Here is a 6,107-nt window from a genome sequence, read left to right on the forward strand (position 1 = left end):
TGCTGTACTTTCATCCCATTACCCCTAGTCCTATCCCCACGCACTACTGAAAAGATACCCACAGCCCCTCTGGGCAGCAGGTCCCAGTGTCTCACCACTTCTCAGGGAAAAATTTCCCCCAACATGACGCCTAATCTAATCTCCCCTCATTTAGTTTAAAACTGTTTCCCCTTGTCCTATCACTGTCTGCCCGTGTAAAGAGCCGTTTCCCTCCTGTTTATATGCTCTCTTTAAGTACTGAGAGGCTGCAATGAGGAGCCTTCTCTTCTCCAGGCTGAACAAGCCCAGCTCCCTCAACCTTCCTTTCACAGCAGCAGTGCTCCAGCCCTCTGATCGCCTTCTCGGCCCTCCTCTGGACCCACATCTTTCTCGTGCTGGGTGCCCAGGCCTGGATGTGATACTCCAGGTGGAGCTTCAGGCGGGCAGAGCAGAAGGGAACACACAGCTCCGTCAGCCTGCTGACCAGCCCCGAGATTCACAGAATAATCAAGGTTGGAAAAGACCTAGAAGATCATCTAGTCCAACCATCACCAATACTTCCCATCTAAATCATATCCTTCAACACAACATCCAAACGTTTCTTGAACACTCCCATGGTCGGTGACTCCACCACCTCCCTGGGCAGTGCATTCCAATGCCTGATTACCCTTTCCGAGAAGTAATACTTCCTTATGTCCAGCCTGAATCTCCCCTGGCGCAGCTTAAAACCATTCCCTCTAGTTCTATCACTGATTACACGAGAGAAGAGGCCAACCCCCAGCTCACTACAACCCCCCTTCAGGTAGTTATAGAGAGCTATAAGGTCTCCCCCGAGCCTCCTCTTCTCCAGGCTGAACAATCAGGCAGAGCCCCGCTCAGCGCGCCGCCATTGCCGCCCCACACGCCGCACTCAGTGCGCCCAGCGCGGTCCCCTGCTCCGTGGCCCACCCGCAGCCGCCTCCCCCCGGCCCCACGGCGGCCCTACCCGGCCCAGCAGCGCTCAGCCGCCCATGCTGCGGCACAGCGGCCCGCACGGCCCGACCCGGCCCGGTACAAGCGGCTCTTCCGCTGACGCGAAGAGAGCCGGGCGCTTCCGTTAACGCCCGAACGGCGCCGGAAGCGAAGGCAGCAGCGCTGCGGAGCGGGACGCCGAGGAGGTGAGTGCGGTGGGATGGACGGAGGGGCACCCGGGTTGATGGCGGGGATGCGCTGGGCTTTACGCTGCGGCCTTTGGGGCTGCGGTGCAACGGGGAGCGGAGGCAGAGCGGGGCAGCGCTGGGGCCGGGATCCCGGGTATCCCCGGCCATGGGTGTGGGGAGCGTGGGGACTGAGAGGCGGGGAGGGCGGCTGCTGCTATTGCTGCTATTGCTTGGCACGGGTGGCGTCAGCAGCCTGCGCGAGCCTGGGAAGCAGGAGGTACAGACCTCACTTGTTAAACTTTATTGTTCGTTCTTAACCCCGCGTGTGACAGGATATTGTCGTTATCAGTTCAGTCGTTCTGACAGGAAGAGACTTGGTTCTGTGTGGTTATAGGAATTAGCTCTCAGAGGCGGTGCAAACCTGCCTTCAGTACTTGTGGTGGTCCATGTGGTGCCAGGGCAGTATCCTGGAGGGCTGCCTGACACCCACGTCACCTGTCCGACATCCTTGGAAGTCCTAAAATACATCTTGATGCTCAGCTTAACAGTGAGGTTTCCTGTAACTAGCTTAGGATCTCTGCATGAGGGCTGCTCCAAAAGTAATCACAGAATGACCCGGGTTGGAAGGGACCTCAAGGATCATGTAGTTCCAACCCCCCTGCCTGGCAGGGCCACCAAACATACACCTTTACTAGATCAGGTTGCCCAGGGCCCCGTCCAACCTGGTCTTGAACACCTCCAAGGACGGGGCACCCACAACCTCCCTGGGCATCCTGTTCCAGGGCCTAATCACTCTCCTAGTAAAGAAGTGATAGGCCAGATATCACAGATAGTGATAGGACAAGAAAGAAATGATTTACTTGGAGGGCAGTGAGACACTGGCACATCTGCTCAGAGAAGCTGCAGATGCCGCATCTGTGGAGGAGTTGAAGGCCAGGCTGGATGGGGCTCTGGGCAACCTGATACAGTTAGTGAGTGGCAACTCTACCCAGGGCACAGGGTTGGAACTGGATGGTCTCATCCAACCCAAGCCATTCTATGACTGTCATCTCATCCTGTCTTGTAACTACATACACGTTATCTCATACAAAGCAATGAATGACTGAATTAGCTTTAAAAAGAGCAGACTGTGTTTTTCCTCAAGTTTGGACCTCCCCCAAAATTTTAATTGGCACCAAAGTCTGTGGAAAGCTTTTTTTGCTTCTGATCCAATCAGTAGATAGGATTTGGTCCAAACGACTAAAATGCGAGATCAGAATGAAAGGCACCAAAGAAGATAGGAAAAAAGATTTCCCTACACAGCCCAATTAATACCTGCTTATCCTGTTTCCTGCAGCCTTACTCTCTCTTCTTGATAGCCCCGATTTCTCGCTGCCTGCTGTACTGAGATCAAGCCGCTTCTCTAAGACCGATTCATTTTAAAATGCAGACGAAAGCTGATGAAAGGATGAAAGAAACTGAATAAATCAATATCCATCATGGAACACATACAGCATGTTAAAGGACCTTCTGGGTAGGGAGTTTGATTAAATGAAAGTGCCAGTTGCCAAGAAAGTAACTAATGTCAGACTCTCATCCATCTTCGGCTGTTTTCTACCATTTCAACATTTTCTAATCGAAGATACAGCACTCCTAGCAGAAACCTGTTATCTAACTGCTTTGTTTCTGTTTTCTGACAAGCTCAATGTATCACAACTCATTTAAGCGTCAGTTTCTAACTGATTGAATTCTGAGTTTTTCCACATTCAGAGGCTGTTTTTTTGGCACCAATGGAAATGGCAACATAAAGGTTAAGCAAACGAAAACAGAATAAATTTGCAAGAAAGGCCACGCATTGCATCTGGTGTTATGCAGCCTTGATTCATTATCCCAAATTCCTTGCTGCTTGGCCTTAGTATCCTTGACAAGCCTAACCAGACCTGGCACCGCGCCACACAAATAGATGGCTCCGAGCGCAGCTGAGACAGGCAGCTCAATGCAGAGGACATGGTCAGCACTCCCTCAGTGCTGCGTTATGGCGTATCACCAGCACAATATTTTGTAACAGAATCACAGATCACAGATACACAGAATGACCCGGGTTGGAAGAGACCTCAAGGATCATGTAGTTCCAACCCCCCTGCCTAGCAGGGCCACCAAACATACGCCTTTACTAGATCAGGTTGCCCAGGGCCCCGTCCAACCTGGCCTTGAACACCTCCAAGGACGGGGCATCCACAACCTCCCTGGGCAGCCTGTTCCAGGGCCTAACCACTCTCCGAGTGAAGAACTTCCGTAGCCACAAGTCTCACCTGAGAGTCACACATAATCTGGCTTTTATACCCCGCTACAGCTCCCCAGCAAATGGAAACACATTTGTCTTTTAATGAACGCTTTTATTGTGGCTTCCCCAGTCTTCAAGGTACTACCTGGAGACTTAACTTTAAGCATCTGCTGGAAGCCAGTACATTATCTCCATAGGGTTGAGCAGAATTCCCATTAATGTAACCACCTCTCTGCAATATTAATGCTTTCTTGTGAGGTCTGAATTTACCAATATTTTCATACCTTACCAAAAATATTGCAACTTACGTGTTAATTTTTTACTTAATACACAGAAGGTAAGGTCAGAACTGTGACTTAATGAATCAGACTATTAAATGATTGTGGATAAACCACTCAGTCCAGACGCGCTCACTCAGGCCGAACTTCTACCTTGATGCTTAAAATGCCACGTTTTATTTCTAATTTAATCACATAAACAGAGCTTAGAGCCACCAGTTCCAGCAGTAAGTTTGCCTTCAAACTTATACCCAAATCAGACCCCTACAATGGCTTGGGTTGGAAGGGACCTTCAGACTGCTCATTTCAACCTCTGTGCCATGGGCAGTTACCACACCAGCAGCTCAGGTGCCCAGAGCCTTCAGGAAGACACAGAATCACAGAATTGTAGGGGTTGGAAGGGACCTCTAGAGATCATTCAAGTCCAACCCCCTGCCAAAGCAGGCTCCCTACACCAGGTCGCACAGGTAGGCATCCAGGAGGGTCTTGATATCTCCAGAGAAGGAACTCACACCTCCCTGGGCAGCCTGTTCACAGTGCTCCGTCACCCTCACTGTAAAGAAGTTCTTCCACACATTTGTGCACAACTCCCTGTGTGCTGTACTTTCATCCCATACCCCTAGTCCTATCCCCACGCACTACTGAAAAGATACCCACAGCCCCTCTGGGCAGCAGGTCCCAGTGTCTCACCACTCTCAGGAAAAATTCCCCCAACAATGACGCCTAATCTAATCTTCCCTCATTTAGTTTTAAAACTGTTTCCCCTGTGTCCTATCACTTCTGCCCGTGTAAAGAGCCGTTTCCCTCCTGTTTATATGCTCTCTTTAAGTACTGAGAGCTGCAATGAGGGAGCCTTCTCTTCTCCCAGGCTGAAACCAGCCCAGCTCCCTCAACCTTCCTTTCACACGCAAGCAGTGCTCCAGCCCTCGTGATCGCCTTCTCGGCCCTCCTCTGGACCCACATCTTTTCGTGCTGGGTGCCCGCCTGGATGTGATACTCCAGGTGCGGAGCTTCAGGCGGGCAGAGCAGAAGGAACACACAGCTCCGTCGCTCGCTGACCAGCCCCGAGATTCACAGAATAATCAAGGTTGGAAAAGACCTAGAAGATCATCTAGTCCAACCATCACCCATACTTCCATCTTAAATCATATCTTCAAACACAACATCCAAAACCGTTTCTTGAACACTCCCCATGGTCGGTGACTCCACCACTCCGCTGGCAGTGCATTCAATGCCTGATTACCCTTTCCGAGAAGTAATACTTCCGTTATGTCCAGCCTGAATCTCCCCTGGCGCAGCTTAAAAACCATTCCCTTAGTTCTAATCACTGATTACACGAGAGAAGAGGCCAACCCCAGCCCATACAACCCCCTTCAGGTGAGTTATAGAGAGCTATAAGGTCTCCCCGAGCCTCCTCTTCTCCAGGCTGAACAATCAGGCAGAGCCGCCGCTCAGCGCGCGCGCCATTGCCGCCCCACACGCCGCACTCAGTGCGCGCCAGCGCGGTCCCCTGCTTCCGGTGGCCCACCCGCAGCCGCCTCCCCCGCGCCCCACGGCGGCCCTACCGGCCCAGCAGCGCTGCAGCCGCCCATGCTGCGGCACACGGCCGCACGGCCCGACCCGGCCCGGTACAAGCGGCTGCTTCGCTGACGCGAAGAGAGCCGGGCGCTTCCGTTAACGCCCGAACGGCGCCGGAAGCGAAGGCAGCAGCGCTGCGGAGCGGGACGCCGAGGGAGGTGAGTGCGGTGGATGGACGGAGGGCACCCGGGTTGAATGGCGGGGATGCGCTGGGCTGTACGCTGCGGCCTTTGGGGCTGCGGTGGCAACGGAGGAGCGGAGGCAGAGCGGGGCAGCGCTGGGGCCGGGATCGCGGGTATCCCGGCCATGGGTGTGGGGAGCCGTGGGGACTGAGAGGCGGAGGGAGGGCGGCTGCTGCTATTGCTGCTATTGCTTTGGACGTGCGGCGTCAGCAGCCTGCGCGAGCCTGGGAAGCAGGAGTACAGACCTCACGTGTTAACTTTATGGTTTCGTTCTTAACCCCGCGTGTGACAGATATTGTTCGTTATCAGTTCAGTCGTTCTGACAGGAAGAGACTTGGTTCTGTGTGGTTAGGAATTAGCTCTCAGAGGCGGTGCAAACCTGCCTTCAGTAGCTTGTGGTGGTCCATGTGGTGCCAGGGCAGGTACCTGGAGGGCTGCCTGACACCACGTCACCTGTCCGACATCCTTGGAAGTCCTAATTACATCTTGATGCTCAGCTTAACAGTGAGGTTTCCTGTTAACTAGCTTAGGATCTCTGCATGAGGGCTGCTCCAAAGAATCACAGAATGACCGGGTTGGAAGGGACCTCAAGGATCATGTAGTTCCAACCCCCCTGCCTGGCAGGGCCACCAACATACACTTTACAGGATCCAGGTTGCCCAGGGCCCGTCCAACCTGGCTTAACACT

The 6,107-nt window shown here is 53.1% G+C and overlaps 2 protein-coding genes across 5 annotated transcripts in view; one reads left to right on the forward strand and one right to left on the reverse strand.

Moving 5' to 3' along the window:
* The window catches only part of ZCRB1 (zinc finger CCHC-type and RNA binding motif containing 1), a 17,922-nt gene extending 15,352 nt beyond the window's left edge, over positions 1–2,570 (reverse strand). Inside the window, exon 1 of one of the 2 annotated variants that reach the window (XM_015854657.2) lies at positions 2,433–2,570. The gene's annotated coding sequence lies outside the window, so the exon portion shown is untranslated. Of the gene's footprint in view, positions 1–964; positions 1,096–2,432 lie in introns of those variants that run through there. The other variant, XM_015854654.2, reaches the window with a different exon arrangement.
* The window catches only part of PPHLN1 (periphilin 1), an 89,139-nt gene continuing 84,102 nt past the window's right edge, over positions 1,071–6,107 (forward strand). For all 3 annotated transcript variants that reach the window (XM_015854625.1, XM_015854634.1, XM_015854643.1), the window contains exon 1: positions 1,071–1,136. The gene's annotated coding sequence lies outside the window, so the exon portion shown is untranslated. The remainder of the gene's footprint in view (positions 1,137–6,107) is intronic.

This window comes from Coturnix japonica, chromosome 1, assembly GCF_001577835.2.
Source record: "Coturnix japonica isolate 7356 chromosome 1, Coturnix japonica 2.1, whole genome shotgun sequence".
Classification (NCBI taxonomy): domain Eukaryota; kingdom Metazoa; phylum Chordata; class Aves; order Galliformes; family Phasianidae; genus Coturnix; species Coturnix japonica.